Consider the following 10,141-nt stretch of genomic DNA (forward strand, 5'->3'; position numbering starts at 1 on the left):
AATAAAAAAAAAATTAAAAAAAAAAAAAAGAACTGTTACCGCTAGGGCCTGGTAAGTGTGCAATGCCTATTTCCTGCGTGACCAGAATTCCGTAATACCAAAAATCCTATATAATAAAAGCCTAATATTCTAAGTGTCCGGTCGTCCGTTCAACCAATCAAAGCATAATATGCTAATGATATGCTAAGGCTGCTCAACCGCTCACTACGATGTGCACTGACCACCAGGGGGCAGAGAGTCAACCAGTCAACCAGTCGCCATGACATGCACTGACCACCAGGGGGCAGACGCTCTGACCCATAGGTTAGCTTGGTGCTGGGTTCCAGCCAATCGGGACTGAGACGGGCTGGATACACCCTGGAGCCTTCCCGCGGTCCCTCCCCACCGGCCAACCTCCCGCATCCTTCCCTGACCCCGATCATGCACCAGTGTGGTCCTTTAGCCTGGTCTGCGCCCTCTCACAATCCAGGCTGAGGGAGCCCCCACCCCCAGTGCACAAATTTCATGCACTGGGCCTCTAGTGTACTATGAAAGGGAATAGCACTGGATCTTCCTGTTATCTACAATGGCCACTGGTTGCATGAGCTTGGGCTGTCATGTTACTAAATATCTCCGTGCCTTACTTTCCTCATCTGTTAAATAGGGACTAAAATAATACCACCCCACAAAGTTAGGAAAATTAATTATAGTTAGGGGTTGTGCCTCGAACTCAGCAATTCCTCAATGCGTGTTACCTGTTAACTATTATTTCGCTATGGTGATGGGTAAGAATCATTAAAAAACTCAAGAATTCTAAAGTAGACTGGTCAGTATGGCTTAGTGTTTGAGCATCAACCCATGAACCAGGGCACATGCCCAGGTTGCAACTCAATCCCCAGTGGGTGCGTGCAGGAGGCAGCCAATCTATGTTTCCCTTTCATTGATGTTTCTATCTCTCTATCCCTCTCCCTTCCTCTCTCTCTAAAATCAATAAAGACATTTAAAAAAAAAAAAGAATTCTAAAGTAGACAACAACCTTGTCACTTGGGGTCAGATGCCTGGTTTTATATTGTAAATGTCTGAACAGCCTTTGGGAGGGTCACCCTGGGGTGGCATGGGCACTCCTCAACGCGGGTGTAAAGCCCTGTGCGATCCCCAGTGCCCAGAGATGCGGCCCTCCCGCAGGACAGAGCTCCATCCGTAGCTACACAAGCTGCCTCATCGCTGGGACTCTCAGAGCAGTCAGTATCCAGGGACCAGGGTTGCAAGAGAGAACCAACTTCAAAAAACAGCACTAAAATGAATGGCAAAAGGAGACTGAGAGTATTCAAATCCGGGACTCAGAATACGATAGATGAAAAGGTTCTGAAATACTGACCCCAGTCCTGCACCACACACCCGCCAATCAGATTTCCTCAGCCACTGTCCTTTAAAGGATCATTAATTCTAAACTACGTAATGCATACATCACATTGTATTTCGTCCACATTCCATGTTTTTTCTGTCTCGCTGTTTGCCTTGGGAGTAGAAAAAGGAAAAGAGTTTAGAGGATCCAAACCAGCAGGCAAACCCTGTCTTTGACTAGGTCTTCCCAGCCGAAGTGGAGGAATTGGTGCAATTCTCCCCAGCCTATGAGCCACAGCTTCTCTTCGCTCTATACACAAGGAAGATCGCAGAGCCTGGGAGTAGGGATACATCCAATCACAAGGAAGATGGATGGGCCATGGTGCCAGCCAGCCCACACAGAAGCAAGCATCCCAGGGGTGGCCCACCTCCTCCTACATCTGACTTGAGAATGGAGGTGAGTGGGAGGGTGTCTGCCCCTTCTCTCCCCCAGTGTGGAGAACAAGAGGCCTTTTCACAAAAAAGGGTAACCCTGGGGGAAGGCAGGGCCCTGTGGATGAACCTGGGGCTCTAGGGACAAGCACCCTCTGCCCAAAGAAGACATTAGAGCACCTTCACTGCCAGAGACTTCGGTGTCTAATCCAGCAGGGCCAGGGCCAGCCGCTCCTGCCCGCACAAGCCCTGCCCTGCCTGACCGCACTGACCCCAGCCCGCCACCCAATTCTGAGCCTATCGTGAGCTTCGCTGACTCCACGTGCTGTCCACCGGGGTTGCCGGCCGTGGCCCAGACCTTGCTTCTGGACTGTAAAGGTCCTGCCTCTGGACCCTGGGTCCCCATGGCCATTTACCCAGTTAGCAGCCGGAGACCACGAAAAATGTGATCCCTACACGCAGCTTTCTACTTTAATTCCTGCCCTAAGCCAATCGGTGGAGGCCGGACTTTTGACTAAATAATCCATTAATGTATAAAGAAGACTGGGAGGCGGGGGGCTGGCTCACATTTCTCCCTTTTGCATATCAGAATGGACATCTACTCCACGAGCGTAATAGGGAGATAATTACAGGTTTCTATCAACACACAACATGACTGCAAAGAGCTTACAACTGCCTTTGGAGATTCCCATTGGGAAACTGCAGAGAGAATTAGATTAAGTGCAGAAGGACTTCTGAGTGAAGAGACCTCATTTATTTTAAGGGCTACGAAGAAGCCCTCCGACTGCCTGGTATAGTGTGTGTGGTCACGGGCAGATCCGATTCTCAGAACAGGGACAAAATCCTTTCGTATAATAAAATCAGTGAAAATACAAGCTTAGTCACTCACCAAACTGGAGACGCAAACCATACTTTATATTTAGAATCTATGTCCTTAAAAGTGGTTTCAGACTCAAGTTGCTCACAAAGCGCCAGAACAGCAAGCCAGGAACTGCAGGCCACAAGGGGTGCCGCACTTTGGGCAGCAGCGTGTTTACCCTGCGATCATCCCTGAGCAGAGACCACCAGGAAGGAAGCCGGCACCGCTGTGGCCACACTGCATATCGGGTTCGGCCTGATTCTTCTCTCCTCGGGGAAACCGTGAGAGCAGAACCCCAATCGGTGCCCGTGCAGAGAACACGAGCTCCCATGTTCCAAATGCTTAGAAGGTGCTTCATGTCTAACTCTGTTTTGCACAGAAGATGATCATGAACAAACCATTTGCCGCTTAAAAACCCCGAGGGCTAACCTTCTCTGTCTTCCTTACAACAACAAACGTGAACATTCACAGGAAGGATGTACTTACTTGTTTTTGGCTCCTCATTATCTACAAAAAAAAAAAAAGCCTAAGTCAGCTTCAGATGCCAGCTAAGAGAAAGCCCAGGCTCATGGGAGAATAGGTAAAACGTTTGCCTTTCACCAATAGCAACCATTTCCTGCCTTTCTTCTTCAGCTCATCCTGTTTTGCTACTTCGCTTGCCAACTAGAATTATTTCCCATGTAAGTACTTTTTTGGTACTTTACAAAACCACCACGCTAGAAATCAATATGTCCTGAAGCAATGAGAGGTGCGTGTATGACTTTAAAATAAAAATAAAGGGTCATGTGCTTCGCCCAAATTAAAGAAACAGATGCACATCCCACTTACCGGAGTCACTTTCAGAACTGCTCTCGGAGCTGCTGTCCTCTCCTAATAAAAACACGTGCCAGAAGCACAAATACAACAAGTAAGAAGCGGGCACCACTGTAACTATTCTGTTAAAAAAAACATGTCCAAACTCAACTGATTTCTCCTTTTAGTCACTTCCCAAGTCCACCACGAAGGGGGCTGAGGCTTCTTTGGAAATGGATAAAATAAACGCTAGCCGTTTAAACATGAGCCCAGCTCACAGGCTGGCTGCAGTCGTTGTACAGGGGTGTCACCCGAGTCCTGCCCGGCCTTGACCTGCCTACTGCGCCCATCTCGCCCCTGCACTGGCACATCTAGGAGGTTCCCAGGCGCACGTTCAATGAGGACAGTGCAGAATTCTGGAGTGTGGATGCCATTTCACAGAAGCACAGGACAATTTTAGTCCACGTTGTTGACACTACTGGAGTGGGCCCCAAGAATGCTCCCGTCACTTCCTCACCCCCCAACTCAGCCCCTCCGCCCACTGCAGTCAGCCTTCTGCTCCCACAACTAGTTTGGGATCCTTTCCCCGATGACCCACAGGCCTGCTCAACCCCAGGCCCATGGCATCCGCAGGGAAAGACACCAACCACTTCCTCTTGCCCACATGACCTTCCAGTGGAGCCTGTCCTGGCTCTCCTCCAGCCTCTCTGAGTGCCCTCCACTTGCCTCTGGGCTTCTCTCCACCATCCACCCCCATCTCCTCTCCACCACCCACCCCCAACTACTAAAGCCCCAGGCCCCACTCCCTACTCCCAGCCTCCTTTCCAGCCATCTGACCTTTAGTCTCTAAAAGCAGCACTGTCTCTTGAACTAGGACAACTCTTCCCCACATTTGCCCTGTTACCCCAATTTATCACCTCCTCCAGGAAGCCTCCCAGGACTACCCCACCCAAGTGCCCACCACCTGGCTGGACTCCCTCGGGACCCTGTATTAAGTTAAAGTGGCCAGTCTTAAAATGACCTAAATGCCTCATTAGGTAAATTCTCAGTTCCACTAAGTACAGCTTTATCACCAAACTTTAAAGTAACTGATTTCACAAGAACAGGTAATCATAAAAGTTTAAAATTTATTCAACTCTTTCAGGTTGAAAAATGGAAGTCCCCACCTTTCACTCAGATTGTTTGAATTGAATCAGAAAAATGAACTGTAATTTATCTTGCTATGAATTAGTTATTGTATAAAAATTTCACTTGGGCATTTACCAATATTAATCAGATCCTTTACCTGATTTTGAGTCCTTTGACGTATCTAGGTTGGAACTAGGGCAATCTAAATTTTGAGAAAGAAAGAAATGTGTAAATACAAGCATAAAATAAAACATTATGTTCTTTTTTTGTAAAAGCCACTAAGCCAATAATAGTAGAAGCTCCCTCTACTACAAACTGAATTGCCTCTTTAGACCCACAGCAACCTTGCATGTCAAACTAATGCAAATGATGTCATAGTCTCAGGAGAAAAAAGAGATAGTCCAAGAAACCTTAAGCCTTTTCCAGTAAAGAGAGAACAGGAAGCCAACAAACTTGAGATTTACACTTGGTTGGTTCTGTGGTAAACTCTGAGTTTTGTGCCAAAGTAACTGCATTTGTTTCTCTGATCAGCTCAGCAGCTCCCTAAAAACATTCCTGGCAATTAAGTAACTTGACACCAGAAAGAAAGAAACAGCACCTGGTTTTAGATTTTGTCACTGAAAGGCAGATGATGGTCCCCAGGAGAAGGACTGTCAACGATTTAGTGAAATGACACAAATGGGTTGAAGCTAAGGCTCTGGAGTTGGCAGGATAAGTGGAGACCAGACCGGAGAAGGCCTTGAATGCCACTGGGAAGAACGGGCATCCCTGATGATTCTACAGGGAATGCCATGGAGGCACAGACGACATAAGAGCTTCAGACTGGCCCTGGCAGTCCCCGAGACGGTGGCTATTGGGGGACACGGATGTTCAGGATGGACCAGACTCCCACGAGCCTCACACTAGGAGGCCACTGCAGAGATCCGGATAGGAAGTGAGGAGAGCCGAGGCCAGGGCGAGTGGGTGCGGGAAAGGAGAAATGGCAGATGATGGAGGAGAAGGGGGTTGCAGAAGTTACCTCCAATGTTAAATGAAGCCAGAACATGTCTGTGTAGGGAAGGACTGCCCCTCAGTTATCATGCCCGTGCCTGTATTGATGCCACGCTCAATTAGGCTGCCCCAGAGACTGGGACCTTGCAGCCTCTCATGCCCCCTGTACCCCGAACAGGCATCCACACTGGGCTGGTGAACCACAGCGGCTTACTAGTAACTATGGGTTAACTAATCCCCTTAGGCTTGGGCCGAGACTACTGTCCCCCTCAATTTTATAAACATGGACTTAGCGCCTACTGCGCGGTGGGCACTCGGCAGAAATGAGGAGAAAATCCATGCCCCAGAAAACAGCTGATGGGCTAACGCAGCCATGAGGGCAGGAGTAGCTGTGCATTGGACAAACCACTGCAAGAAATCACAACAATACTATACGAAATTAGGCCAGTGTTTTGTTGGTCCAAGAGAGAAACTGAGACCAATCACTGAAGATGAGAAACTGAGACCAATCACGTTAAAAAGCAGAAGTTCATGAATCTGGGTGAGCGGACACAAGTCTTGTTGGGGAAATGTGAGGGGAGGGAGGAGGCACCTCAGGCAGACAGAAACGGGCAAAAGCAGAGCTGGGGTGGGGGGAGGGGTGGGGGTGGCGTGTATGCAGGTGGGCGGTTCATGTCAGCGCTGGGAAGCAGGAGACCCGCCAGGTCTGACCACAGTCTTGACAGATGCCTGGCATCCCCAGGCACTGCACACTCCAGCCAAACGCTACACAAACCTTTATCAGATTGTAATCGTGATACTTTTATTAGGCAGGTGATTGCTCTGCACTGAAAAAAATGAACCACCAGATGGAAACAGAACTTGCAAAAGTAAGACAGTGGCCCAAGGATGGACTAAGGAGTTTCCAAGTTGGTCTGAGGTTGAGTGACACAGACTAACACCTCAAGCGGCCTCGGGACCCTCCTCCAGAATGGCTCTCAGCCATGCAGCGTGGGCCAGAGGCCAAAGCAAGAACTACAGCCCCGCACACGTTTTACAGACTCAAAACACGCAGCACACGTCGAGAGAGGACTCGATCCTCAGCAGTCCCACCAAACCCAGGAGCAGACCTAGCTTAGTCCTTTAATTCGAGAGTTCTGATTTGACTCAGAATCGGGGAGAGAACTGTGTTGCTGTTTCATTAAGTGTATAAAACTGATGATCACACTCAAGTATTACAGATAACCCCTAGTTTTTATGTATGGAAAATTTATAGAATTCAGTGGCTACTACTTCGTCATTGCATTTAAACTTGAATGCCAATTCTTCCCAGTTGCATCCAATACTTAACATTATTGAATTTAAACTTACATTAAAAAGAACATTAGACCCAGAGTTTAAAAGGAGTGGGGTATTATAATAAGAGCATTTACGTCCTACCATCAACTTGTGAAAAGTTACAAAGGCCCAAGTTCTTTACATTTCACCCTTTTAAATATCAGTTGAAAAATAATTTTAAAATTCTAAAGAAAAATCATATCCTATCATCCTAACCTAATGATTATCTTAGTACACTTCCATAAGTCAGTGAATGCATGAACATAACACAGCAATTGCAGCCAGTAAGTAAAATCAATAAAGAAATCATTTTCTAAAACTGCAAATGTTTCATACAGTTTTTCAATAACACTGACTTAGAGGTACCATACCTTTTTCTTCTGAAGAGACACTGCGATCATCACTAAAACAAGAAAAGAGAAATAGTTTTATAGACTGATACTAATTTTATACACAGTAATTTTGAAAACCTTCAAAATGACAACTGTATTATGTTTCTCCAGAAATGTTGCAGACGAAAGAACTCTCTCCCTGCTCAAGCCTCTTCCTGCCCCCTCAATCTCCATGGCCTGACTCCAAACCGCACGGACACAGGCGGCTTACCCAGCGCGCCCTTGAACTCCTTGTCCTGGTCCACCCCCGGAGCCAGCACACCTTCCCAGGTTCACAGCACTGCCATGTCCATGCCCAGCCATCGGCCTTCCTTGGTCATGTTTCCTGTAACCCAATCCTAACTACCCATCCTGCACTGGCCTCCAGCCCTCACCTGGCTCCTTTGAGAGCCTCTCCAGGGTCCTCTTCCTCTTCCGGTCCCCCTGCTCTCCCGGGTCCCCCTCCTCTCCCGGTCCCCCTCCTCTCCTGGATCCTCCTGCTCTCCAGGGTCCCCTGCTCTCCCAGTCTCCCTGCTCTCCAGGGTCCCCCTCTTCTCCCGGTCCCCCTGCTCTCCAGGTGGGGAGAGGGTGAGGACCCTGCACATTGGAACAGTAAAATCTCTAAGGATTTCAAGAACAGGCTTAAGACTTCAGAGGGTATTATAAAATGAGGGTATTTATTGCATGTGAATTATATTAAAACTAGAGGCCCGGTGCACAAAATTTGTGCACTCAGCAGAGGAGGGGTGGGTCCCTCAGCATGGCCTGTGCCCTCTAGCAGTCCGGGAGCCCTCAAGGGATGTCCGATAGCAATGAGCCCAGCTTCTGGGTGAGTGGCGCTCCCCCTGTGGGAGCGCAATGACCACCAGGGGGCAGCTCCTGCATTGAGCGTCTGCCCCCTGATGGTCAGTGCGTGTCAGTGCCATCCTCACCACTGCCTGAACCTCTCTGTCCTTCTCCAGCCAATTCACAAAAGAACTGGGTTTCCACGTTCCCACTCTCCATTCTCTCCCGTGCGAGCGAAACCACTCTTGCTGGAGCCACCAATGACCACTGCCCGGCAGACCCAGTGGGCTTAGTGACCTCATTCTCTTTAGATGAAGCAGGTAGCAGGCTCCTCCCCATGGCTTCCAGACCCCTCACCTGGTCTGCTCCCACCTCCCCTGTTTCAGGGGCCTATCCTCTCTCATCTCCCGGCTCCATCGGCTCCAGCCTCCTGGGGACTGATGTGACCCAAAAATCACATTGTGCACCCTCCTCTTACCGCTCCTCACTGCCTCGGAGCTCACCTTCACGCCAAGGCTTCAGATCCCAAATCTTCACTTCCTTCTCAGGCCTCTTCTCTGAGTTCCAGGTGCCTGGGACCTGGGGGTCACTGAGCCTCCTGCTATCTGCCCCCCGCCCACATACACTGTTTCTGCCTCCGTTCAAGCCCTCTTTCTCCCTCCCTCTCTCATTGGCTCTCACCTGGTTGGTTGATGATAAGTTCCTCCTAATGATCATGTCTGCCTGCAGTCTCTCCCTTGGCTCATCCCTCAGGTGACCATCAGCATGTTATAATCCTGGCTTTGCTTATACCCGTCTGTGGCCCCTCACAGCTTTCTAAGTTCGTTGGCATGGCACGAAGGACCTCCACACGCCCCCTATCTCCACCCTGCCTGCTCCCTCCGAGTGAAAGATCTTCAGTGTCCCAAGCACACCCTGCATAGCCCACACTCTCTCACACACACCTCTCTGGGAAGCCCCGCAGGGCCACTGCCTGTGGCCTTGCAGGTCATGCACCCCAACTCTGGGTGCTCCATGGACATGTACTATGATGTTGGGGTACCCCCTGAAGTTGTGTGTGCATGCAAGTGACAGCCCTGCCTCTCCCTTGATGCCCAGTCCTACTCGTGCTTTAAGAACATCACTTCTCCAGGTGTGGTCTGAGAACCATCAGCACTCTATTTGATGCCCACTAAAAATAGTTTTTCTCATCCACTGAATCGGAATCTTTGATGGGTAAATGAGAAGGCAGGAAGAAAACAATAATGGTGTTATCTGCACTTAGGAGTGTTGAAAATCTTTTTTTTCTCATTTAATCAACCCAAAAATCCTATGAAGGCTATTTTACAAATGCAGATACTAAAGCCCAGAGAGGTTACTTAAGTTCCTCAAGGTCACACAGCTGATAAATCAGAAAAGGATGCCCTTGACCCTAGGCCATTATGACTTCAAAGACCATGTACTTGCCAGGTACCATGTCTTCTCTCACTCCCCACCACCTCACCTCAAAATCCCAACTGCTTCCATAGCTTAGGAAAAGTAAACTGAGGAAGAAATGAAAAGGTGCAGACGGAGTGCTTACTCTTTCCCTTCTCTGCCCAAGTTAGTGGGAACCCACGGATTTTTGGAAGCCTCCCTAACTCAAGATTTTTACACTGGTGAGCTTTCCTGGTATACATACAGTATTTCCCAGCTCCATGATCTTAGGAAATACATGTATTCTCATTTTCAAACCTAAATCTTCTTGTTTTTTTAATCCTAAACTGCTCAAAAGATCAAGAGTAGAGGTGAACCAAAACTGGTTAAGGCCTCAAGAAACTAAAAAAGACTAATACATGGTTCTGATGAAATGCATACAAGAGCAAGCCAACCGTTACATCTTTTTTATTCTCAGTTCGAACCTTTTATAATGCAGTCACTATGTCTTTCAATATTAAAATAATTATAAGAACATGGGTTGAAAGTGAGCCATTCTTATTTTACAAAATATTTCTGCTTAAGACCCACTCCTGTGTCCTCGATGACAAAAGCGCATTTTTCTCTTAACTGGCACTTTCATAATCCCCTTTCTGCAGCTGCTTATCTCTATTTCCAGGCATGTACACATCTGCTCAGATATTAGACCTGCTGCTGAGACCCAGAAACCTCTGTATAAAACCTTTAT

At 48.2% G+C, this 10,141-nt stretch overlaps 1 protein-coding gene across 1 annotated transcript in view; it reads right to left on the reverse strand.

The window, feature by feature from the left end:
- The window catches only part of LOC102244011, a 35,566-nt gene extending 28,321 nt beyond the window's left edge, over positions 1–7,245 (reverse strand). The window contains exons 1-4 of the mRNA XM_005864123.2: positions 7,213–7,245; positions 4,692–4,736; positions 3,443–3,484; positions 3,101–3,121 (exon numbers count right to left, since the gene is read on the reverse strand). The gene's annotated coding sequence lies outside the window, so the exon portion shown is untranslated. The remainder of the gene's footprint in view (positions 1–3,100; positions 3,122–3,442; positions 3,485–4,691; positions 4,737–7,212) is intronic.
- Positions 7,246–10,141: the final 2,896 nt, after the last annotated feature.

This window comes from Myotis brandtii, unplaced genomic scaffold, assembly GCF_000412655.1.
Source record: "Myotis brandtii unplaced genomic scaffold, ASM41265v1 scaffold186, whole genome shotgun sequence".
Classification (NCBI taxonomy): domain Eukaryota; kingdom Metazoa; phylum Chordata; class Mammalia; order Chiroptera; family Vespertilionidae; genus Myotis; species Myotis brandtii.